The sequence below is a fragment of the Zalophus californianus genome, chromosome 1, assembly GCF_009762305.2.
Source record: "Zalophus californianus isolate mZalCal1 chromosome 1, mZalCal1.pri.v2, whole genome shotgun sequence".
NCBI classification, from domain to species: Eukaryota; Metazoa; Chordata; class Mammalia; order Carnivora; family Otariidae; genus Zalophus; species Zalophus californianus.
In genome coordinates, this window is record NC_045595.1 from 22,352,853 (window position 1) to 22,379,900 (window position 27,048).

Genomic DNA, 27,048 nt, shown 5'->3' on the forward strand with positions numbered 1-27,048 from the left:
TGAAATCAGGCACCTCAGAAATTAGCAAATGTTACAAATCATGACTTTCCCCCTTGAGAGCTGGTTGTTAAACATTTACCAGCACACCACTGCCCACAGGCACTGGAGGAATGTGGGCTTCCCGAAGGCACATTATCAGAGAACACAGAAGTCATGCTCAGTGCCACTGGGCAAGCCAGCATGGCCCACAGGCTGGACGCTGTTCTGTATTTGTCACCCATGTATTCATACAATTTGCTCACAGGAAAGGTTTCCCGGCCCATTTCTAAGCGGCAGATACACTTGATTCACCCACAGGACTGTTATCATTGCTGCATTTCTGCTTGGCTCTTTACAATTTAATTAACACAGAGCAGCCAGGATACATCTTCTATCTCCTTGCTCGCCCGAAGCACTGTCTAAGCAGAAACCAGAGAAGTCCTCGGTGCCTGGGCCACTTGTTGCTAAGTGCAGATAGCATGTGGACCAAAGTGGGCTTCATGGGGAAACACTTCCACACTTCCTCTCCCCACCCCCCCGATGAAGAAGACAGTGCCCTCCTCTGCCTTGCCAGCTGTGAGCTGGAGGGATGCCAGGCATCTGGGCCCCTCTCCCCAGAGGGGTGGGATAGGATACTTGTGATGTCATGGAGAATATTAATTAGCTGGTCGATTGCAATCTCCCATGTCCACACTGGGGCTGCTGCTGTGGTTGGGGATAGCAAAGTGCCCGGCAGCCTTAAAACAAGACCCTGGTTATTACCGCGGACCAGTATGCTCCCCCGAGCCATGGACAGGGAAGCCTCACAGTGCTGCTGTGTGTCTGGTCACCCCTGAGCTGGTTGATGTGGGCCAAGGAAAGGCACAGACATGGCTTGGAATAGGAACGGAGAATAGCAGGAGCTGTGCTGCGATCTTTCAGGGCCTTTGGGAAGCACTTTGCTTTTATTTCTGAAATAAACCCACAGAATCCAAGGGACCTTGAGGCTTGGGAATACTTTTTTGCAAACAGAATCTAGAGTGGAAAAGTCCTGGCCCAAGTGGGAGGGGCCTCAGCGTGCAGACAAGGTCGAGGGGACGGGCTTGGAGGGGGGCCTCAGCGTGCAGACAAGGTCGAGGGGACGGGCTTGGAGGGGGGCCTCAGCGTGAAGACAAGGTCGAGGGGACGGGCTTGGAGGCCAGCATTTAGGTTCACACCCCACCTCTGTCCTCCCCGTCTCGGTCAGGAGCAACCGCATCATCTCAACCAAGGAGGAGAAAAATAACTCTTGCCACATAGGGTTGTTCTGTGGATTAAATACAGAATGTAAAAAGCTTAGTAGAAGGCCTGGCCCCTTGTCAGCACTCAGTAAATAGAGGGTCCAAGGGGCAGGGATGGGAGACAGACATTTCACACTAAATTCTTTTGTATTGGTTGCATTTTTTTAGATTATATGTGTATATTACCTATTTTTTAAGGTGAAAAAAATAATGCTACAACAAGCAAAGTTGTCATGGCTTGGAAAAAGGATGAGAAAGGTCGACAAATCTCCCTCCTCTCTAAGTGTCATTTTACCTCACCTGTAAAATGGGGTAATAATAGCACCAACATCACTGGGTGTTCGTGAAGAAGGCTCAGCCCAGTGCCTGGCATGTGGTTGTTGCTCTGTAAATTTGCCTGCGCTCATTAGTGAAAAAGCCCATGACCTGAGATCCTTCATACAGCCTACTCTTCTAGCTTTATGTCTGCCTTCCTTGTAGCCAGTATTAGGGGGATCTCTATGGGGGGGGCAGTCCTCAATAGGGGAACCATTGCAACTGGTCTTGGCAGGAACCTTAGGGCTCAGTGCTGAGTTTGAGCCTCCTCGGCAGGATGGCTGAAGTCCCCAGGGTCACCGGTTTTTGGAAGGTGGTCACAGGCAGGTTCAGAGGTGCTGCTGGCTTGTCCTGACACTGGCTACCTGCAGGCACGGATGCAGGATTTAGGAAGACAGAGGGAACTCTGGGATCTTTTTGTTTGGCAGGAATGAGAGGTCTGGCAGGAAAGTTCGAAGGCATGGACTAAATGTGGGAGGGAAGGCTTGAATAGTTGAAAAGGGTTCTAATCCGATATGACCGATGTCTCTATAAGAAGGGAAACACGCACACAGGGAACACCACATGGAGAGACAGGGTGAAGATAGCCAACCCTTCCCTCAAAACCCTCGGAAGGGACCAACCCTGTCGATGCCTTGATCTTGGCCTTCTAGACTCCAGAGCTGTGAGCTCATGAATGTTTATTGTTTAAGTACTTTATAGTACCTTGGTGTGTGGTACTGCACATTATGTTCACAATGCTTTGTTACGGCAGCGCTAGCAAACTGTTGGAGATTCCTGCGTCCTTTAAAATCTTTACTCAAAGAGCACCTTTCTTATTCTGATTTCTGTTGGTTGTAAGAGATGAAGCCTAACTCAAAATAGCACATGCAGAAAGGGAACCGAGTGATGATGCCTGTCATCGAAAAGCTCAGATTCCTCCCAGGGCGTCCAACTTCAGGCATGGTTGGGTCAAGTGATGCTATTTCAGCTCTTTCTCTTTGCATCCCCTGGACAGGCTTTTTCCATGTTGGCTGCTGGTAGCTCAAGCCTTGCTTCCTATGAACTTGGTAATGACCGTGGAAAATGCTGACAGGAGAATCCAGGGGAGAGAAGTTGATTGGCCCTGCTTGGGCCAGGTGCCCATGATGGGACATTCTGGTTAGCTCCATATTGAGTGTGTTCTCTCTGGAAAAGAAGTTCTGTTCCCCGATGACGGGGGATGATTTGCTGGCCAGGGAAAACCAGCACGTGTCCCACTAAAGTGCTTTGTGATGGTTGTTTGGCTAACCACATGGGCCCCGGAAGCAGGTGGCCTGGGTGCAAACCTTGGTGACACCAATTACCAGCTGGGCAGAGTTCCTTGGCCTTAAACAAAAATGAGAGCAGTCCCTACCTTGGAGGGTATAGGGAACATTGACTCTGGGCACCGTAAACAGCATTCAATAGCAGTAGGTTCACAGAAAACTTTCCTAATGCCTGAGTTTTCTTCTCCAGGTTCTTTAGTATGTCTTGATCGTTGGGCCCTGTGTTAGTCTGGATTCTCCCAGAAACAGACGCCAAGATGGGCTTAAACATGCAGGGATTTTATCAGGGGAAATATTTGTGGGAGAAAATGGGAAGGGAGATAGGGGGCCTGGGGAGCCCTCAGACCATGAGCCAGTCTGACCCAGCGAGAAGGAGAAAAAGAGGGAAGGAGGGTGGAGTGGCGGCCTTTAAGACCTCCGTGTTGTAGCGGAGTCCTCAAGACTGAGTAGGTCATCCAGGGAGTGCCCAGTGTCTCCCTGGCATGGGCCTGCCTTGGTATGCTGGCCACACTGAGTGGAGGCTGGGAGCAGCCTGCAGGAGGCGTGAGGCTTATCTTCACAACCCCATAGATCTCTCTAGGTCTTGAGTTCCTTGTGGGCCCTGCCTCCTCCCCGGCCCTGCCTCCTCCCCCGCTGTAATTCTGAGACCCACACAAATACTCATCAGTGTTTGTGACCAGCAAGCAGGTGCGGTCTGTAGCCCTGATGTGAAGCCAGCAGAGTTCTGAGGCTGGTTTCCTTATAGGGACGAGTGCTCCAGAGTATTCTTTTCATGTCCTTTCTTTGTAGAAATTAACGAAATGGCTGCATGTGAGCTTGGCTAGCTGCTCCGCACTTTTCTGTCTGAGCAGAAACTCCTCTCATGTGGAGACTGCCCCAGATGCCTTCCCAACTTTGTCCCTCCCTCCCCCGCATCTAAGAATCAGCCGCTTGCAATCACTCCCTTGCCAGTAACACCACCAAAGCTACAAGTGAAAATCAAAGAACATTTTTAATGAAAAAGCCCTTTACATCCCTTTTTCTGCAAATCCACTGCAATAATTTTGAGGCTGTTAGTGACATTTAAACCCTTGTAGATATTCCGATGCTAGAGGGAGGCTGTTCTTGCAACACAGTCTCAAATAGTAAAATCTCTTTACATTTCACCTGTGACCTTTCCTTTCATATAATGTCAACAATATATAAAACAAATGTTTGAAGTTTCCAAGACAGGTTTTGGTGCTTGGGTAACCAGCTTTCTTGCCATTATTCACATTCATTATTCAGTAAGTGTCTTTGGAGTACCTTTTTTATAAAGTTAATTTGCATGTGCATGTCTCTTTTGTACTTCATGTTATCCAAGCATGGCTCACACTCACTTTTTTTTTTTTTAAATAAATATCCTTTCACATTATGATAATATTAAGAGGGATTTCTTAAGTTAAGCATCCTGACTTCCTTGGTGAAGCATGGAATGGGTGGCGGGTGGCTGGCGTTTGCAAAACAAGTCACTCCAGAACAAAGCAAGGTTCTCTTCTGCATGGATGAGTAATAGATGCCTCTTGGTAATCTTGTTTGGAATGGACATCTAAGCATTTCTAAGCATCTACTAGTACCAGAATTTTGTCTGCCTTATCTTGTTTCATCCTCACAGCATCCCTGCAAATTAGGGGTTATTGTTCCCATTTTACAGATGAGGAAAGTGAGGCTCAGAGAGACGGGTTGTCTATTGTCCCTGGGTTAGTAAGTGGCAGGGCAGGGTCCTGCTCTCAGCACTGTCTGAATGCTGAAAACCGGGGCTGTCTCTCCTTCACTGTTCTATACCTTACAGCAGATGTGGTAACTGCAAGACATGAAGAGTCCTGCCCACACCACCTGAACCAGAATGGGAGAGGGCACACAGAGGCATCTGCTTTCAAAAGCCCTCCTCAGGGCACCAGGGAGCATCAGACTGTTGGTTTCTGCCCATGTCTTGATCTCACGGAATCATGGGATCCCATGGGGTCATGGGAGCCAGCCCTGCCTTGGGCTCTGCACTCAGCAGGGAATCTACTTGAGATTCTCTCTCTCCCTCTCCCTCTGCCCCTTCTCCCTGCTCTCTCTCTCTTTCTCTCTCTCTCTCGAAATAAACACATAAATCTTAAAAACAAAGCCCTCCTCATCCCTGATGATCCCCATATGCAGCTGGGGTTGGCGGGGAATGACTGCTGCAGGAGATGTAAACCCAACTCCATGGGCAGCACTTGGCTGGAGCCTGGAGGTTTAGTTTGAAACAGTTATATCTTCCCCACATGGACTTGGCTACAGTTGTGCTGCTTAGGTAGGGAGGGGAAACAAAGGTGTTTATGGTTAAAAGGGGAGGGGTTGGGGCGCCTGGGTGGCTTAGTCCTTAAGCATCTGCCTTTGGCTCAGGTCATGGTCCCGGGGTCCTGGGATGGAGCCCTACATCGGGCTCCCTGCTCCGCAGGAAGCCTGCTTCTCCCTCTCCCGCTCCCCCTGCTTCCATCTCTCGCTGTGTCTTCCTCTGTCAAATAAATAAAATCTTAAAAGGGGGGGAGGGGTTAAGTTTGGGTTCGAGAAACAAGCAAGATATGCTTTCTGCCAGGAAGGGAAGGTTAATAGACATTATTTGTTTTATTCCCCAAATCTACCCATCCTTTTGGTAAGGGCATACTGATCGTGTTTGAGGGGAGCCACCCCCGCCTCCCTCACTCTGCTGAAGACATAGTCACATGACCCAGGCCTGGCCAGTCAGGACATGGCATCCCCCAGCTCAGTGATTTGTTCAGGATGGACAAATGACCTAAGCCAACCAGCCAGATCCCATCAGCCCATCTGGAGACTTTTGCGTGGATTTCAAAAGAGATGTACTCTTTCTTTTTTCCCCCGAGAGTTGGATCTGTAATAGCGTGGAGCTGTTGGAGGCTATCTTGGTTTCATAAGGGAAGAGCCTATCTGACAATGGAGTCAACATGGATAAGAGAGGGCTGAGAGAGAGAGGGAGACCGAGTCCTGCATTGTTTGAGCTTTGGACCAATTGAAACTATGTTTATAAACTTCATAGTTATGGGAGACAGTAATCTCCCTTTGTGCTTAAGACAGTTTGGATTGCCTTTTTTTTTTTTTTTTGTCACTTACATCTGAAAAGAATTCCAATTGACCCAGGATATCAGACATCAGACTCACATAAATCTAAATAAAGGAAATAGGCTTTTCTGGTAGCAATTACATCTACTCATTCATTCCATAAATATTTATTGAGCTTCTGCTATGTGCCATTCACTCTCCTACGTGCTGTAGGAGATTCAGGAGCAGCTCTCAAAGGACAGATGGCCTGATTGAAAGAGGATTTGAAGCAGAAGACAAGGGTAAAACAAGGTGGGAAGGGAAGATGCCCCAAGAGATGTAGATCATATGCTGGAGGGATCCAGTGGGGGAACACTCACACCAAGGGACGGCTTCTCTTCTAATCACAGGACCGTTTCTTCCTGTCCTCTGAATCCGGATGCTCAGCGCAGCACCTGGCACAGGATGAGTGCTCAGTAAATCCTCAAAGGATGAATGGCTTTGTGGAGGGTGTGACACTAAGCAATAGGACAGCTGAACCCTTGAGCCAGGCCTCAAGGCAGAAAGGTGGGAAGTCACAAACCCCTGCCCATGGTTCAGGTTGAGTCAGCGCTCTGGTGGAAGAGGGGATGCTTTACTGTTTATAGAGTAGAGGAGCCGACTCAGTTCCAACTGCATGTTCAACAGCCAGCTGACTTCTATCTTCAGGTTGTATGGGAACCTCCTAGGATTAATCTTTGTCCTTGGGTTTCTTGATAAATAGTCTTTTTTTTTTAAAGAAACAGAAATGTCATTATTGATTCTTGATTATATTTTTTCTGTGCTTACGAAATTTTTCATGGAGTATATCCAAGTATAAAGAAGAAACAAAGTCATAATTTTGCCACTAAGAAATAACCACAGCTAACACATGCACACACAGATATGGAACTGTACTGATTTAATCCACTTTCCCATTATGTCATATCTTTCCTTGTCAACAAACAGAGCTGTACATTATTGTTTTAATGGCCACTGAGTATTCCATTATAGGGACAGACCAAAATTAACTGAACCAATTTTCTGCTGTTGGACATTTAGGTTGATTCTAGTTGTATGCTATTATAAAAACACTGAGTGAATGAACATCCTCATAGCTAAAATACTGTACATTTTAAATCATTTCTTTTGGATAAATTCCTAGAAGTGGAATTGCTAGGTCAAATGAAATGCATGCTTTTAAAACTCTGTGACACACGCTGCCAGTCTGACTTCTGGTATTTACTCTCCAAAGGGCTTACTCCTCTATACTCTCTCTAATACCAATACATTTTTCTTTCTCTTTTGTGCCTCTGAAGGGCAAGAAGGTGTAGCCTTGCCAACAGTGTTGGGCAGGGGCTTATACTGGTCCCTCCTGTCCCTTCCCATAAAGCTCCCTGACAAGGAGACCCATCTCCTAGACATGGATCTGATGAGAACAGCAGGTGCCCCCTGTAGGAACCCAGCCCCTAGGTTTAGAGAGGCCAGGAACCTCAGTTTCCCAGTCTCAGTTTCCAGGAGAATTACCTCCTTCTTCCATTAGTACCAGGACACTGTTCTTCTGAGAGCTTAGGGGGCCAAGTTCCTGACACAGTGTGGAAACAGAGAAGAGTAAACATGCAGGGCCCGGTAGCTGACAGGAAGGAACTGGGAGTTTTCAAGTGACAGGGTGACAGCAGGGGTCTTTCATCATGCCACAGTCCAACCTGCTTTAAATGGATCCAAGCAGATCAGGCACGATTACAGCATGAGTTTCATTAGAACAAAGCCTAGTTTATTCTTGCCCCAATTACTCTTTTTCCTTCTTTCTGTCCATGAAAATTTAATGCCACACTCTCAGCAAGGAGACTTCTTCTTAATTGATGGGCACTCCGGTAACTGAACCATCTCAGGGGATGCCAAATGATAGCCACAAACAGACCCAGGGTGAACAAGCCTCCTTCACCAAGAGGTGTTCTCCTGGGCGTCTGCAGACCGAATCCGGAACCAGTATCCCTTGATCATTCGACAACTAATGACTGAAGGCCTGCTTTGAGGCATACCATGAGCTAGCTCAGAGCTAGTTCAGAAAGATCATCGTTGTCCATGTTCTCTTTTTTCTTTATTTTTTAAAGATCTTATTTATTTATTTGAGAGAGAGAGAATGAGCTGGGGGAGGGGCAGAGGAAGAGGGAGAGAGAGGGGGGAAGCAGACTCTGCGCTGAGCGGTGGAGCCTGATGCCCGCCCATTCCAGGACCCGAGATCACAACCTGAGCCAAAGTCAGACGCTCAATCCACTGAGCCACCCAGGCGCCCCACCTATGTTCTTTTAAAAGAATGTCCTCCAAATTCCTGGAGCTCAATCATACGAAGCTGTATGGTATAGGGAAAATCCCAGTCCTTGGAGTTATGGGGACCTGGGCTCCATTCTTGTTTGGATGGAGTTGCTAACATTCATCATTTCTCCTCTTTGAACCTCAGTCTCCTCATCTGTGAAAAGGGGGTGGTAGTGATCTCAACTCTGTAGAGTTGTGAGGATTCAGCAAGGTGACCCATGCGAGGTGCTTAGCATAGACCTTCATGCATAGTCGGCACTCAGTAAATCTTAGCTCTGTACAGATGATTATTATCTGTAAAATGGAGAAAATGATGCTAATCATAGAGAGCCATTTTAAAGATGAAAGGAAACAAAGCTTGTTAAGCACCTGGTACCTAGAAAGTTCTCATAAAATGGCCTTTTTGGGTTATTTCTCTATGTTAGAAATATCACCCTCAAGAGGTGAGAAATGTGGAGGGGCAGGAAGACTCAGGTCTGAGAGAGTTGTTGAATTTTTGAAACAGAAGTTGTAGATGTTACTTATAAAAGTAGGCTCCCCTTCTTGAAGAGTTTCCAGTAAATGTGCAACCGGGAAGAAATAATTTCTATTTGAGAACACGAAATGCCTATAGTTGCTTTTTGAATGATAGAGTAACATGTGGAGAAGAAGAGATGGAAAGTGTTTTGGAGATGAGAGAAAAAGGACCAGTGACCCAAGGGCCCAAACAGATGACAACCAGTAAGAGAGTCTTGGTCAGGGGCTAGTTGATGGATTCTCAGTAACGGTCCCTGCCCAGTGTTCCATTGATAACCCTCTCCCACTTCTGTCCTGTGCTGTAATTACCTTCTGTTAACTCCGGATCTGAGGCAGGTCTGGTGCACACAGAGCCTTCATTGGTGGCACCTGGAAAATGAAAGCGAGGTGGCTTTGCTCATGCTTGAGAAGAAAGGGCTGGACGTGTGAGTTCTGAGCGGGAACTCGGAGCAAGAGGGGACCAGAGGCTGTGTCCTTGAACTCTTGGGAAAGCCTTTGGACCTGTCACCCGCAGGGGAAGGACCTTGTAGATCATCTTAGTTGGCTGTTAAAAGGTGACTGTCCCAGAAGGCTGAGGAATTCAAATACATAAATTCAAATAAACCTTCAGGACAAGTTGTTTTATTAAGTAGATTTTTAGGAAGGTCTCCTGGAATCCAAAGTACTTGAAAACAAAACAAAATAAAATGCAACATATGCACAAGTGTCTGGAGAGTACCTGGTGCCAATTTTTTTTGAGAAGCCAAAGAGATTTCTGCCACAATAGAGAGATGAGCTCTGACGACTCAAAAATGTGTGTACATCCGCCTTGAACATGGTTTCCAAAATGCTTTTCTAGTCGCAGAGGGACCAATTTGGCAGCCGGGGCACACAACATTTTCTGTGTGCTACCCCAAGCTTTGGCATCGTAATCAATGAAGAGGAGCTTAATGATGAATTAGAACATTCCCTTTGGGGATAAATTACCTGTCATTTAAAACACAAACTAAAAAGTCCTCCTTATTTCACCAGTTGGTTATGTAAAAGCCACCAGCCTTGTCCATTTGAGCCAGTCTGGAGTGAATGGATATTTGTTGAAGAGGCAAGAGTGTCCTGGATTTTTTCCCTTTAATAATCTAGCTGGATGGTTTCCCCCTTCCGCTTGGCACCGTAAAGAATTGTTAAATACATCACATGGCAAAATGGGAAGAAAGAAGAGGGAAGAATGTGGGAAGTTGAGAGAAACCTCATGAATCCATGACCTAGAAGTCAGAAAGAGAAAAATGGGAAAAATAGGAGCAACATTTAGTTTCAAGCAGGGAAGGAAAGAAGAAAGAAGTGGGATTATTATGCATGAGCATTTGTGACAATAGTGTGGAAACAGCTGCATTTTTACTAAAACCTATTATTTCTAGCACTGGGCTAGCAAGTCTGCCACTTATGGCAAGATTGTTCCCTGTTCTCATGGAGCTGACCCTCTTGGCTCTGCACCACTGAGGTAGGTTCCTGTGACAAAGGTCATGTCCACTGTCAGGTTGGGACCTCTCCAGATTTACCTGGCACCACTCTCTTCCCTATCTTTCCCCTTTAGTCATTCTAGAATCTTCTCAGTTCTTCCATTCTGCCAGGCTCTCCTCCTGCCTTCTGGTCTTCATACGTACTCTCCATGGCCTAGAGTGCTGTTTGCCTGGCTATCTCCTTTTCAACTCACCTGAGACTCCCCCTTCCCTGGGGAAGCTTCCCTGATCCCATATTGGGTTTGATCATCCTGCTAGATGTTCTCGTATTTCCCTGTATTGTTTAATTATAATTAGTAACTATCGGCCTCAAGTCTGTCTTCCCCGCTGCTCTGTGGGTCCATGGAGGCTGGCTTTAGTGCCTTGCCCTGGGCCTGGCTCATAATAGAGACTCGATAAACATGGGAAAGCAAAAGGTTTATTCCTTATAGCCTAGAAGTTACAAGTCTTAATTGAATTTCATTTTTAACCTTAGATTATCAGTCCTTTTTTTCCTGCTTCTATGACATCTAGCTATTTCTTTATTAGTACATCTAGTTTTTACCCACATCATTCAGGCAAAACAAAGGAGAAATGCAGCAAAGAAATAAGCAAATTTTCTTCTGACATAATAAGTAGGTCTTAAGAGGATGGAAAATTTTCTTCAAGGGGAAAACTGGAGAATTGGTAAAGATTTGGACGAACACTCCATTTAAAACCCTGTGGTATTAATCTGTGATTATGGCTTTTCTCATTTCTCACATTTGAGAAGGAAATACACATTGTCATTGTGACTTTAGATTACAGTGCTTTATGAGGGCTTGAAGTCCAAGGAAACCGAAAAAGAGAAAATCTGCACCAGAAAATGTAAGCAAGGAAATATGCATTCATGATGCTGAACTTTCTGTGGTGCTGATATCCGTGTGGGCAGATGATTTCTATGTAAAGTGCACATACTTGAGTGCCAGGTGGCACCTAGATTTACTAGCCCGAGGGAAAATTAACCAGTGCCAGAGTTTCTACCACAGAGAGTCAGTAGAATGAAATGCAGTCTTCTTTAACATGGCCTTCCAGAAACTACAGCTGCCTGCAGAGGGTTAACACAGGCACTGACCAGAAATGACCGTTGTCACTGTGTTTGTAGGTGATTTCATTAAATTGAGCAGTGGCTAAAATTGCTGATAACCCAGTGAGAATCTCATGGGGCATGAGAAGAGGTTCAAAAGCATTAGAAGACCCACACACCAGGATTCTAGACCTAACTGTACAGCTTACAACAGAGGGCACTTTGAGCAGGTCCCTCGTCCGCAGGCTTCACTTTCCTCTCGGTAAAATGGGTTTAATAATACCTCCGGGCACAGGGTTGCTCCGTAGAACACCCAGGGGGACCTGGCTCTAGTAAATGCTCCTCAGGGGAACTGGTAGGCCCCTTTGTTCCCTCAGCTCCCTGTTGTGGAGGGCCACAAGTCCCCAGCCTGGAGGCATGTAGTGAGTGAGTCAACAAAAAGTCCAAGCTGGGCTCTTCAGCTGAGTCTCAATTTTAAAGAGAGTCAGCAGGGTTAGAAAACTGTTTTCTTCCACTCTCCAGGTTTGGTTTATTAGGAGCAGGGCCCTCAGAGGATTCCTAGGGCCATTAGGGAGTTCAAATACTGTCTTGAGAACAATGCAAAGATTTCTGTGGGTCAATTTTTCCTCCAACTAAATGCACTTAAGAGAGCATTGGGGGCAGGCATAAAGGAGACTACAATGAGAAAAACACTGAAAGGAAAAGCGGGGGAAGGTTACGCACCAGGCTGACCTGCGACTACTTAAAAAAATTTTTTTTTCTTTAAATCAGATAGATCACCAGCTGCTTTGTGCGCTGGTGCCTGGCAGCTCAGAGAGGAAGCGTGTTTCTGCAGAGTCAGGGTGTGCACACCCGCGCCTGCGAGTCCACAGGGGGCGCCCCCCCCACCCCGGGACTTGAGTGTAGGCGCTCAGGGGTGACCCTACACCGCCTCCAGATGCCCCTCTGGAGCCTGGGGGCTCGGCTTGCTTTCTGGCGTCACCAGCCCGCAAATCATAGACTTGCTATTTTCTTTATTTCCTTGCTGATGGCTTTTCTCCCTCCCCACCCCTACCCCGCGCCCTCTGGGACAGGCACTGCCCGGCTCTCTCCGCTGTTCCCGCCTGGGTCCCGAGACGTGGTTTCTGAACCCCGGCATCATCCCGTCTAGCGAAAAACCAAAGTGTTCAAACACGTGGCCAAGCGGCCACCCGGTAAACCCGCGACAGGCCCCTGGCAGGTCCGGAGATGGGAGGCACTTGAGCGCAGCAGTGAATCCCCCAAACCCCCAAGCCCCCCCCTACCCCCCCCCCCCCCCCGCCCCTGGTCCCGGGTTCCTGGTTTCCAGCAGCGGGCTTGTGTGTGAACTCTGCCGGCAGTTGTAGGCGATTTGGAAGTACCACCCCGGCTTTTATTAAATGAAGGAAGCGGAGCAGTCAACATTCCATAAAGTGCAGAGACCGGGCAACAAGACGACTGCAGCCAGCCTGGGAGTATTCATGCGTTCTCTGATTGATTACACATTCTTCCCGAGCACCTTCTGTGCACTAAGCTCTGGAGTGTGACTTGCTTGTGTGTCATGCAGCCCTCCTCATACACCTCCAGGGTGGGTGCATCACCCCCTGGCGTCACAGTGAAAAGGGAGGGGCTCAGGAACTAATTCCTGGTTTTCCCGGGGGTCATTCCTCAGACTTTTCTCTTGGGGAATTTTCTTCCCTTTCTCCCAGCAGGTTTGCATGGGGGTGACCTCATTCCCATTCGGATGAGATGGGTAAGGGGCTCCACTGACCTAAGTCCATCAATACATCCCACCCCCGGCCATGGGGATTGGGGCAGGGAAGGAGAGTGTGACTGGCATGAGCCAAGGAGCGCTAGGACCACGGCCCTGGCCCTTCTGTTGGAGAAAATAAGCTTTCTTTGACCCAGCTGGGAGAGGGGATGAGATACTGTGTTTGGGGGCTGAGGGAGGTGAGGAGAAAGCCAGCCCAGAGTGATAGACTCAAGACTTAATAATTGATTTAAAGCTTCCCAGTTTTTTAAATGGAAGGAAATTTTATATCCTTATCATAAACAACAAAACAGTATTGCTTGTCATACATGACTATATTGAAAATAAAATCATATTATTAAATTCTTGTTTGATCCTGCTGCTAACTACAGTTATTGAGTCTAAGGCTCATTTTCTCTTTCTTTTTCTCTTTCTTTCTTTCTTTCTTTCTTTTTCTTTTCTTTTCTTTCTTTCTTTCTTTCTTTCTTTCTTTCTTTCTTTCTTTCTTTCTTTCTTTCTTTCTTTCTTTCTTTCTTTCTTTCTTTCCTTCCTTCCTTCCTTCCTTCCTTCCTTCCTTCCTTCCTTCCTTCCTTCCTTCCTTCCTTCCTTCCTTTCTTTCTTTCTTTCTTTCCTTTCTTTCTTTCTTTCTTTCGTCTTTCTTGATATTATTTATTTGAGAGAGAGAGAGAGCTAACAGGGGGAGGAGCAGAGGAAGAGGGACAAGCAGACTCCCCTCTGAGAACAGAACTCGACTTGGGGCTTGATCCCATAACCCTGAGGTTATGACCTGAGATGAAATCAAGAGTTGGTGGCTTAACCAACTGAGTCACCCAGGTGCCCTTGTTCTCTCTTTCTGAAGACCAGATTCTAGCAAGTTATTAGAGAGATGTCAGACTATCCCCAAATGAGACTTGTTCCTGGAGTAATATGAAGGATTAAAAGAGAATCCATTTAGTGACATGTCCACCTTCTACCAAAATCTCAGAGGTCACCCTTGGTATGTGTCCCACCCTAGAGGCAAAGTAGGTGTACTTAGTAGAGATTATAGGGGCACCTGGGTGGCTCAGTCAGTTAAGTATCTACCTTCAGCTCATGTCATGATCCCAGGGTCCTGGGATTAAGCCTCGTGTGGGGCTCCCTGTGCAGTGAGGAGCCTGCTTCTCCCTCTCCCTTTGCCCCTCCCCCTTCTCATTCTCTCTCTCAAATAAATAGAATCTTAAAAAAGAAAGAAACACATTAAACATGGAAAGTTCTAGAAAGATCATTTTATGAAGGATCTATTGCAGATAGAATTTTCCTACCTCTGGCCATTTGGAATGGCCACCCAAGACCACACCCTACAGCTTGAAAAATTAAAAAAAATTTTTTTAATTCATTGTATATTGAATGGCTAGATGCAAAGCAGAACTATAACCCTATTGTTAATGTTTTTTCCAAGTCAGTAATTTAGCCCCTTAGTCATAGATTCTTTTTCTGTATATTATTAACAATAGACTAGTAGCCTGTGCTAAACACAGGCTACCACAACCCTCTAACTCCCCACCCTCTAGTAAAATCTAGTTGGCCTACTGGCCTGGTGGGGGTGGGCACAATTTTAAGGTAGAAGAGACAAAGAGGTGGCACTTTCTTCATGTATCTCTCATGACCTCCACCATGGCCTCCTTCCTCACCAGCTCCAGGTACTGACTGCTTTAACAGTTGACCAGTTAGCATATATTTTAGCATGCAGGCCATATCATCTGAAATAATTCTGAGTTATAGGCTAGATAGAGCCGAAGCATTTCAGTATGAATGTGTCCATGGGAGAGATGCTCCGTCATGAATGAATTTGTTGGTTAGTGTATTAGTCATATATTGCTGTGTAACAAATCATCCCAAAATTAGGGGCTTAAGAAAAACGTTTATCACATCATAGTTTCTGCACACAGCTCAGGTCCCACCCAGGCCACAGTCAAGGGGTTGGCTGAGGCTGTGGTCAGGGTTCCCCAGCGGAAGGATCCATTTCCCAATCTCACTGACCTAGTGGGTGGAGGGCTCAGTTTCCTGTGGGCTATGGGACTGAGTCTCAGTCCTTCACTGGCTGTTGGGTGGAGAACACCCTTAGTTCCTTGCATGTAGGCCTTTCTATAAGGCAGCTCAAAACAGCTTGCTTTATCAGAGCAAGAGAGTGAGAAGACAAGAGAAGTATCAACAGACAGAAGTTATGGTCTTTTGTGAGTCTCAGAAGTGACATTCCATCACTCTTGCCACATTCTTTGCCTAAGAAACAAGTCCGTAGGTCCAGCCCATATTCAAGGGGTGGGGATTAAAGAAGAGTATAAATACCAGGAAGCAGAGATCACTGAACCCAATAGAAGAAGGCTGCCTATCACATTTAGTTCATTCATTCAATCTAGAGCTCTCTGGGCACTGGGTATTGGCCTTTTTCAACTCATAAAGCTAAACTAGTTTATCTCAGTAAGTCAGATCTAAACTTCATGTTCCATGGGAAATTTTTAAGGATTAGAAATTTGGATTAGAATTATTGCTACTTTTCTATTTTATAAATTCTCACCCTATTGAGGAAAATCACATTAATTAATTTTTCTTTTCATGTGTATAAGAAATACTCTTCCTGACTGAAAACAAAAAATGTTTCTCTGACTCACTCTGTGAAGCTCAGACATTTACTGAAGGAATATAAAACACAACTACATACATGAAAACTGAATAAGGAGAGAAATCTGTTTAAATAAATAAGATGATGTAGGTTGATTCACCTAACTAAATTATGGTTATTTCATTAACTCTTCAATTGAATTCCAAGTCCCCATTTTATTTGCTGAGGTAAATTTGTTTAACATGAAGCCTTGACATCCTTTAAAATAATTATGCTTCTAAATGAAAGTTTAATTTTTAATCATTTGTTTGCTAAAATAGAAGCAAATGAGAGGATAATATGACAATTTAAAGGATTTGCAATAGATCCCCTAGAGCTGGAAGAGACATGAATGCTGCTGACTAGTGGAGGAATTTTAAATATGGTAATAGAACTGCTCCCTCCCAATGTTCGCTTCTTTGATGGAAATGAAACCAAAGGGAATAAAAACCAACAGGAGTGAGGCAGGGCAGTGCTCCCCCGTCAATGGCTGACCTTAATGGGGACTCCCATCTCCCATCCAGAAGGCCCTCTCCTTGTAGACTCAGGTACTACAGAGCTGGCCCCAGGATGAAAAAGAGCCAATTCCCAGCAAAACAAAATGAAAACAAATTTCATCTTAGAATGGGAGAGGTATGCGTTACTGTGTATTTGCAAACACTAAAATCTACACAGTAGGAGAGACAGGTTAGTTTGTTTCAACTTTTGGCTAAGAGGCATGATTTTTGGTTTGTTTGCTTTTTAAATCACTTTTCAGCATTTGAATGTGTGATATGCCCAATTCAGGTTAGGAATGTGAGTTTTTGTAAGAAATGTTTTTAAGCAGAATTACCGAATGGCCAATGAAAAACAAAGTGTCTCTCAATAACTCTCTAGATGATGGGTCTCATTAAGGAGGATTGACTCCCTCTTCATTGAAATACAATCTTGCAAATAACCAAATTTTTTTCTCTCTCTCCAGAAATTGTGAATTGTATGGATTCTCTTTACCTCCTTGAATTCCTCATTGCGTCACATGGCAGAGGATAGGATTTTCAATAATACCACACGTGCTTTTTTCCTTTAAGTAAAATGAAAAAAGGCATAGAAGGTAAATGTACTTGTGATTCTGTTTTGTTGGGGGGCTTTCAAGGCATTGGGCTCGGAGGTGAGGGTTCTTTTTGCAATGGCCCTGACTTGTAATCTGTTTTTTTGTTTGATTAATTGTCGCTTGTCCTTTTAAAACCAGTGAGGGTGCAATGACATTCATGGTAGAGTCTTTTAGAGTTCATATATGATTTTTTTAAAGCTTACTATCATTATTATTTATTGCACAAACAACCTTGTATTAAGTACTGTTAATATAAATCAAAATGAAAAAAGTTCATTCATCATCCTGAGTTCATCAGCAATGAACTCAAATTTTTTCCATTTTTCAAGTTCCCACCCAAATCTTGGTTATGCACAGTATTTTTCACATAGTTGCAATCGAAGGATAGGTAAGGTTTTGCATTTTACTTTTAAATGGAAGGGATCATACACATTTTTCAGTATTTCATTTTGCTCTTCACAATTAAAATGCTAATATCTGAATAATATTCCTTTGAATGGTGAGGTCATAATTGAACTAATCATTTTTCAATTATGAATATTTAGATGAAATATATTGTAGTATATAAATATTACTACAAAGTTATTTTTATTGCATAATTTAGAAAAGTTCTTTTGGATTATCTCCTTGGTATAAAGTCCCCAAAGTCAAAGGATATGAATATTTTTATCCTTTTTAGAATAGTGCAAATTTGTATACTTAATGAGTTGTATTCATTTACACTGCAATTTTTGACTATATCTGTGTTACTAGTTAGCATTGGGAATTCTCATTTAAATTTTTTTCTTCTTGACTGGCTGGAAAGTGGGCGCCTTTTGGTGTCATTATATCATTCTTTGTCAATAGACAAATGGATATTATTTCCAAGTCTTCACTCTTGGTCTCTGGGGAAAGAATGTGATGACAGTTTCCTCAATTCTTAACTCATCATTTCTTAAACTAATAATTGGAACACAACCCAGGGAAATACTATTTAGATATATTAGCATAATTTAATTTCTATGTTCCCTCACTTTCTTTTGTCTGTTTTTAGCTGGAACATTTGAAGTAGAAGGAGGCCATCGCTAGGACTGATGGGGGAGGCAGTGTTCTCTTCCCCAAGGTGCTCACTTGGTGCTCCATCATTTCCCTGTCTTTGCTTACATTCTCCATTTGTCTGGAAAGTTCATTCCCTTCTGTCTCCATTTTAATGACTGTGGCAGGTGGAATCCTAAAAATGGCTCCCAAGATTCCAGTGCTCTAATCCCCAGAACCTATTGATATGATGAATTATCACTCCCATGACTGTGCTTTGTCATATGGCACAGTTAACTTTGGTAGGTTTATCTGGGTGGATCTGAGCTAATCACATGAGCCCTTTTAAAAGCAGACTTTTCTGGTAGCCGAAGGGGAAGTCATGGATTTGAAGCATGAGGGGAATTTGACACATCATTGCTGGCCTAAAGATGGAGAAGGCCACATTGCAAGGAATATGGACAGCTTTGGGGAGCTGAAAGTAATCCCAGCTGATATCCAGCAAGGAAATGGGGACCTCAGACCTACTACTGCAAGGAACTGCATTTGACCAACAACCTGAAGGAGTATGGAAGCAGATTCTTCCCTAGAACTTCTGGATAAGAGCCCAGCTTGCCAACACCTTGATTTTGGTGAGACTTTTGTGAGACCCTAAAGGGAGAACCCAGTTGAACCCAACTAAGACTTCTGATCTACCAATCTGTGAGATAAATGTGGGTGTTGCTTTAAGTTGCTGCGTTGTGGTAATTTATTACGGCAACAATAGAAAATGAAGACATAGAAGACATAGAAAGAAGGTTGTCAAACATCGTAGATATTACTTTTAACCAACTTTTGCTGGACTTGATAGATTCCATGTGGAAGAATTGCTTACCAAAGCCCTCGGCAGGCAGCCCGAACACTTTCGCCGCTGGCAACTGGAAGATACTCCTGTCCTCTTCTGCTGCTACTGGGTGAGTCACCTGCTCCCAATCCTGACAGGTACTTGTACTGGTTATAATACTTACACGTTTATATGTGTTTAAGTATTATGTCAACTGGGATGTAAGAGTGAACATGAAAAAGTCCATCTTTCTACCAAGATAAAATTCAATGCTTTGTAATGACTGGATAAATGGGAAGTCCCTAAAAAATGCTATGGAATTAGGTGGACGAGGTAACTGGAAGACAGGAAAAGAATTGTGAAGTTCTAGAAGGTTTCTCTAAATTCTTTGTCCTGGGTAAAGAGTTTGAAACTAGGAATTGTCCCTAATGCTTTATGGCTTATGGAAGAATGCTGGTGTGGCATTCTCTCAGCAATGTCACACCTGAAGGAAAGACCTTGGTCCTACACCAGAAGAGTGGCAAATGAAGGAACATGACTTTAAATTAAAATAAGGATTTTAGGTATTGGTTTTTATTATATTTGATGATTCCTCCCTTTGATTTTTTTAAAGATTTTATTTATTTATTTGACACAGAGAGAGAGACAGCAAGAGAGAGAACACAAGCAGGGGGAGTGGGAGAGGGAGAAGCAGGTTCCCCGCTGAGCAGGGAGCCCGAAGTAGGGCTCAATCCCAGGACCCTGGGATCATGACCTGAGTGGAAGGCAGGCGCTTAACAACTGAGCCACCCAGACACCCCAGATTTTTTTTTTAAGTAGTGGAGCCCAACGCAAGACCTGAACTCATGACCCTGAGATCAAGACCAGAGATGAGATCAAGAGTCAGACACTTAACTGACTGAGCCACCCAGGCGCCCCAGATTTTCTCTTTTTTTAACTGATGGATTAGCTAGTACTTATGATTATGTCAGATTAGAGAGCCTCTGTGGTAATATTAGGTATGTGCACACACACACACACACACACACACACACACACACACGGTGGATTAAGCAGGTTGCAAGTCAAATCATGAAGTATGATCACTTCATGTTTTTTGTATGGTTTGTGTGTGTGTGTGTGAAAAACCCATATTCCTAGAAAAAAATGGTACTACCAATGATAGTTATATTAGAGTTATAGAATTATGGGGATTTTTGCTTATGTATATTTTCTGTAATACAAACATATTTCCTTTGAAATAAGGCAATAAAAGAAAATAATGATAATAGAGTAATAACTCCTAGTTATCCTTCAAAGTCAGGGTCCAAAAAAAAATCTCCTCCCTGGGGTGCCTAGGTGGCTCAGTCGGTTAAGCGTCTGCCTTCGGCTCAGGTCATGATCCCGGAGTCCTGCGATCGAGTCCCGCGTCGGACTCCTTGTTCAGCGGGGAGCCTGTTTCTCCCTCTGCCTGCCACTTCCCCTGCTTGTGCTCTCTCTCGTTCTCTCTCTGACAAATAAATAAAATCTTAAAAAAAAAAAATCTCCTCCCCGAAGTTTTTTTTGGACCCATATGAAGCTCAGTTTTTCATGCTCCCATAGATCCTTACTTGTACTTTTGGTTGCGCACCTAATTAGTTGTGCTATTTAGCATGGCCAAGTGTACCTTTCCCTCTCTTGTGAGAGCAGGGACCATGATTTACGACTATCCATATTCCATAACGCCACGCACGGTTCCTGCCACCTAGAGGTGGTCATCAAGTGGGCCAGGGTGCTGGTGCAGTCACAGATAGATGCGAATGTTGAAAACAAACACCAAGTACTCTCTTAGCATCTGCTGGTGAGCAGTTTTAAAATCATGCTCCGGCCCCTGTGATCCAGATCGTGTGTTTTAGCATCTTATATCATTGGGAAGTGAAGGCCATACACCCAGGCCTTGAACAGAGCCTTGCTGGGCAAAATGAGAACAGCTTCATGACAAACAAAGGCGCACTTGGCACCAGGTGCTCAGGCCCCACGCCAGTTGTTTGCCAAGCTCTGGAAGAATCTAGTGTGGGATGTTCCCTCGACATTCCCCTCCTGTTCTGCATCTAGACTACCTGGTGCACAAGCCGCCTGGGTGTGTAGGGGAGCATTTGTGAAGTGTTTTGCAGTTTGCATCTCCTGCGAGTGGACCGGGTGATGTCCTGATTTTGTTAGTTGTGATGGCAGGAAATGGAGTGGTCGATTAACAAGCAGTGGTCATGGCTGCCTGACGGGTCTGCTTCTCGAAACATGAGTGTCATGGTGATGGATTAGCAGAATCTCCAACATGCAAAGACATGTTTCCACAAATATTTTGTATAAACATAAATTCACTTGCAAACAATCACTCATTTTCCTTTGTACTTTTTATTTGTTATCCTTTAATATTTGCCGGGCATCTTTCGGCACACATGGGGCCCTCGCTGAAGGGCTCTGGTAAGTGATTCGGTGGGGGACCCAGAGGAAACTTGGTGTTGTCTTTACGTGGTCCTCCAGCCTGTGTGTACAGAATTTTTCCTCTGCTTCTGAGCTCCTGCCGGGGGGAGGAGAAGGGGAACAAAACCTCAAGACAGGACCAAACATCCTCACTGGGCGAGGAAAGCTCTGGGAGGGATGTCTTTTTACTAGAAAGGCAAGTCTGTTTAGTGATCTGAAAACTCCCTGCCATGGAGGGGAGATGCTAGAGATGAATAGGCAGAGCACAGAGACTTTTTAGGGCAACAAAAATGCTGTCTGTGATATAATCATGGATTTATATCACTACCCTTTTGTCCAGATCCATAGAATGTACAACTCCAAGAATATGGGAACAGTGTTTATCATGGTGAACATTGTGTAATGTATAGAATTGTTAAATCACTATGTTGTACATCTGAGACTAATATAAATTGTGTGTTTACTATACTTCAGCTCTAAAAAGAGTTGAAATAGAAAAAAAAAAAAGAGTGAACCTTAAGGTAAACTATGGGCTTTAGGTGATTATGGTGTGTCAATATAGGTTCTTTCTTGGCAAAAAAAACGTACCATTCTGGTGGAGGATGCATATAATGGAGATGGCTGTGTGCGGATGAGCAGGGGGTATACAAGAAATCTCCGTACCTTCCTCTCAATTTTGTTGTAAGCCTAAAACTGGTCTTAAAAATGAAATCTTTCTGGGGCGCCTGGGTGGCTCAGTCAGTTAAGCATCTGCCTTCGGCTCAGGTCATGATCCCAGGGTCCTGGGATTGAGACCCGCGTTGGGCTCCTTGCTCAGCAGGGAGCCTGCTTCTCCCTTTCCCCCTGCCTGCCACTCCCCCTGCTTGTGTGCTCTCTCTCTCTGTCAAGTTAATAAATAAAATCTTTTAAAAAATGAAATCTTTTTGAAAATTTTTATTTCATTTTTTATTGAGATATAACCAACATATAACATTATATTAGTTTCAGGTATACAACATCATGATTCAATATCTGTATGTATTGCAAAATGATCGCTACAGTAAATCTTGTTAATATCTGTCACTGTACATAATTACATTTTTTTCCTTGTAATAAGAACTTTTAAGATTTACCCTCTTAGTGGGGCCCTTGGGTGGCTCAGTCGGTTAAGTGTCTGCCTTTGGGTCACGTCATGATCCCAGGGTTCTGGGATGGAGCTCCATATTGGGCTCCATGCTGCGTGTGGAGCTTGCTTAAGATTCTGTCTCTCCCTCTGCCCCTTCCTGACTCGTGCTCTCCCTCTCTCTCTGTCTCAAATAAATAGATAAAATCTTTTAAAAAAACCCCAAATATTTACTCTCTTAGTAACTTGCAAATATGCAACATTGTATTATTAACTATAGTCACTATGTTGATCAGATATCCATGTGATTTATTTATTTTATAACAGGAATTTTGTACCTTTTGACCTCCTTTACCATTCTGCCCACCCCACTCCTCTCCTCCCTCAAAATAAAGTCTTTAAAAACACCTCCTTGCCTTCTTTCCCTTTGTCACTGAAACATTAAATGACTGCTCCTTACCTTGCCTCCCAATGTCTAGAAAAATCAAATCCAGAATGAATGGTTTCTCCCACTACCGCTAGACCCAACACCCTAGATAACTGAACCATGATGTGTTTCCAGGGACTGGAACCCAAACATTCTTTCTAGTACAGCATTCCATTAAGAACTTTAGAAAAAGCACTTAGCTGGAGATAATGTCTCCCTAGGAGAGGAGATACATTAGGAACCTTGCCCAATAGGCCAACAAACCTGATGGAGTCCTAAGAGAATGGGATGCCATTGGGAGAAGGGCCAAGATTAGTTAGTTATGAGATATTAGGAACGTAGGCATTTGAATGGAAAGAGGGCACACACACCAATGACCACCCCTTCTCTATGTCTGTAGAGTCCTGTTCTCATTTACTCCTGGGCCTAGAGATGCCCATCTGTTGGTTCTGTCTGCCCAATATCCATTCCCCTTTCTGCTGGTGGTTGCTCTCTGATTTTCCTTGGGGAAGGCTCTCTTCAGCACTCTTAGATTTAGGTTTGGATGAGGTTGACTTCACCTCTAATCTCCAGGGTGGGCATGTGACCCAGGTCTGGCAAGGAGGGCCACACTCTCTTCCAGGCCAGTATAGAGATGCGTGTCTGACCCCGTCAGCAGATGTTCAATTATTGTACATGATTTTAAAAGTCTGCCTTCTATACATGGAGGACTCTCTTGGTTGCATCATGTAAAAATCTCCCTAGCAACATTCCTTTCATTATGCTTAATATTTCTCTCTTTTGTTGTTGTTGTTGTTGTTGTTCAATATTAGAGAATTCGCAATGCAGTTGAGTTAACACATACAATACTGTAGCAGCCTGGGGGGGTTAAAGATAGTTAACCAGCTGGGAGAAGAATTCATTGTCTAGCTTAATATTCAGAGAAATGTGAAGATGGGGTACTTTTGGTGGTGGAGCATTCTAAGATAAATGGACCTTATAAGAAATAAGACTTGTAAACTCAAGTCCAGTGGATTGCTTCAACCAGATCTGGTTAGCTGTAAACATCATTAGCTTAAAATGTTTTCTCCTACCCCTGGTGTCTGTGATAAGATGGGCCTCTTAAAAGGAAAAGTGCTGTTCTTTCACATTTTAACTCCTTCTGGGGGTGTTAAAGCTAGCTGAAATCAGACTTCCTGCAAGCTACATTAAGCTTGTGTTCCTCCAGGCCAGAAGGAAAATTGTGATGTCTCTTCCGGGTTTGGAGGTTCCAAAGGCGAGGCAGCTTTCTTCCCCACATCAGGTCTTATATAACAAAAGTGAACCCATCCGGATCAATCTACTTGTATGCTAGTTTCAAGACATTTTTCTACTATTCCCTCCGCCCCACCTCTCACCCCCCACCCCCATTGCCTTCTTGATGTCCAAGATCAAGATTTGCAAAATTTAGATGTTAAACTGTGAATCTGACGTTGTGCTTAGGGATGATGATTTTTGCAGTGAGTTCTTTGGTGGTTTTCTCAACCCATTGTTTAAAATGCCAGAAAACACTTTTGGAACAGCCGACCAAATGTCTTTGAGTCAATACATTATGAAAAAAAAATTTAAAGAAAATAGTGGTAGTGATGATGGGAACTGTTCTAGATTTTAAAATGACTAGATTTTCGGAATTCATTTAATTTAAGGTCAGTTGGACCTTATGTGGATCCTAGTTTGAACAAATAACTGCAAAATACATTTTGGGGATACATGAGGTAAATGTGAATGTGGTTTGAGTATTTGATGATATCAAGAAATTATATTTAATTTTGTTAAGCGTGAAAATGGTTTTGTGGTTATGTAAGAAGGTGTCCTTATTTCTTTAGAAATGCATGCTGAAATATTTGGGGGTGAACTCTCATAATGTTAATTTTTTTTAATTTAAGATTTTATTTATTTATTTGAGAGACAGAGAAAGAGCATGAGCATGAGCAGGGGAAGGGGCGGAGGGAGAAGCAGACTCCCTGCTGAGCAGGGAGCTGATGCAGGGCTTGATCCAAGCCTCTGGGATCATGACCTAAGCAGAAGGCAGATGCTTAATGGACTGAGCCACCCAGGTGCCCCTCATAGCATTTAATTTATTTTTTAAAAGATGAAGCAAATGTGGCAAAATGTTTGTTAAATCTAGGTTATGGTTACACAAGGTCCACTAAAGAATTTTCTATTTTTATATGTGTTTGAAAGATAATACAAAGGCTTTTTTTAAAGGACAAATAAATTTTCTGTGGATTCCTCTTTCTTCTACATGTATTTTAAGAAACCAATATGAGCACCATCTCTGATGGAAACTATAGAATAAAACTCCAAATATAAATTAGTTAGATTTAAATGACTTTAAAGATATTCTCTGCTTTTGGAATTATGCAACATTTATAAGTAAAATTTCATGAAGCTCTCTTAATTCATCTGTGTTCTGTGGGTGGGGATAAATGAATAATAAAAGCATTGCCTGTTGAAGGAATAAAATTTCAACTCATAAATTGAACTCCATGAAAATTATTTAAAGTACTTGTAAGTATAATAGGTTCACCAGAAATAGTTCTCATTTGCATGATAGCATTTCCTATAAATGAGCAGAAAGTAATATACAGTCATTGTAAAAAAACACAGATAATCCATAAAAAGGAAAAAATCTCCCATAATTTTACCCCCTGTTATAAATATGTTGACATATTTTTATCCAGTACTTTTTTGGAACATAGGTATGTATCTACCTTCTTTTTAACTTTCTTCCCTCCCTTTCTTACTGATCTCCCCCCCCCCTCCATTTTTCCAGACCACCATCAGACATGGAAACAAAACCAGAAACAGGAAAAGTGGCTACACCCAAGAGTTGGATCCACTTGTGACAAGAGCATTCTGCTCCTAGAGTAAAGGCTATTTTCACTTTGGTAATTTAGGGTATTTTAAAAATAAGTTTTTAAGAATTCTTAGGTACAAGGGAGATTAGCCCTTTGTCGGAAAGATGGGTTGCAAATATTTCCTGAGTCTGCTGGTTGTCATTTTCAAATGTTTCACAATTAATTATTGCAAATGATCACATTTATGAAGATTTCATAAAGTTACAAACAGTTATAATACAAAAAAACAAAAAACAAAAAAACCCAAAAACCAGTTACCGTAATACAAGGTAGTCCATCAGCACCTTTTTTTTTTAAGATTATTTATTTATTTGAGAGAGAGTGAGAGCAAGAGAGATGACAGAGGGAGAGGGTGAGGGAGAAGCGGACTTGCCACTGAGCAGAGAGCCCGATGTGGGGCTCAATCTCAGGACCCTGAGGTCATGAGCCAAAGACAGCTGTTTAACCAACTGAGCCACCCAGGCACCCTTCCATCAGCATCTCTTGAAAACAATGAGCAACAATATTGTACAGAGAAATCTAATAATCATAATTTTTTAACTGAAGCATGATTTACAAGCAGTAAAATGCACAGGTTTTAAGTGCTCAGTTTTATGTGTTTTGGCAATAGTATTCACTTGTGCAAACACCACCCAAAACAAAATGTGACATATTTGCATCACCCCACAAATTATCTTTGTGCCCGTTCTAGAAAATTATCTAATGCCTCTCAACTGGGCAAGCATTTTCGGATTTGTCACCAATTACTAGTTTTGATCTGCTTTTGGACTTCACAAAGAGTGTATATATACTCTTTTGTACCCAGCTTTTCTCACTCAAGCATCCTGTTTTTGAGGTTCTTCATGTTGTTTGTGCGTGTCTTAGTAATTCACGTTCGGTGCTGAGGAGTATTTCAGTATATGAATATACTACTACTTGTGTATCGAATGACCTATTAACTGACACTTGGGCTGTTTTCAGTTAGGGGCTAGGAGCATTTGTGTATAATTTGTAGATGTATGTTTTCATTTTTCTTGAGTAAATACTTAGGAATTTCTAGGCTATAGGAAAGGTTTATGTGTGTAAGGAACTGTTTAAGTATTTTCTAAAAGGATTGTACTGTTTTACAGTCCCATCAGGATATGAGAGTTCCAATTACCCTACATCCTCACCAACACTTACTACTGTCTGGTTTTTCAATTTTAATGATTCTAGTGGGCGTGTAGTGTTCTCATTGTGCTTTCAAATTGTATTTCCCTTTAGTTAATGGTGATGAGCATTAGTTCATATGTTTTCTTTGCCATCCATAAATCTTCATTTGTGAAGTGTCTGCTCAAATCTTTTGTCCATTTGTAAATTGTGTATCTTCTTAATATTGAGATGCAGAAATTCTAAATATATTCTAGATACTTTTGTTAGATATTGTCATCTCATTTTCTTGTCTTTCAAGCAGTAGGTGTTTTTAATTTTGATGAAGACCAAAACATCATATTTTTCTTGTTTGCTTAGTATTTATTGTGTGCATAAAGTAATCTTTGCCTATACCAGGGTAATAAATTTTTTCTTATATTCTAGAAATTTTAGTTTTAGCTTTTAGACTTATATATATAATTCACTTGAATTAATTCTTATGTA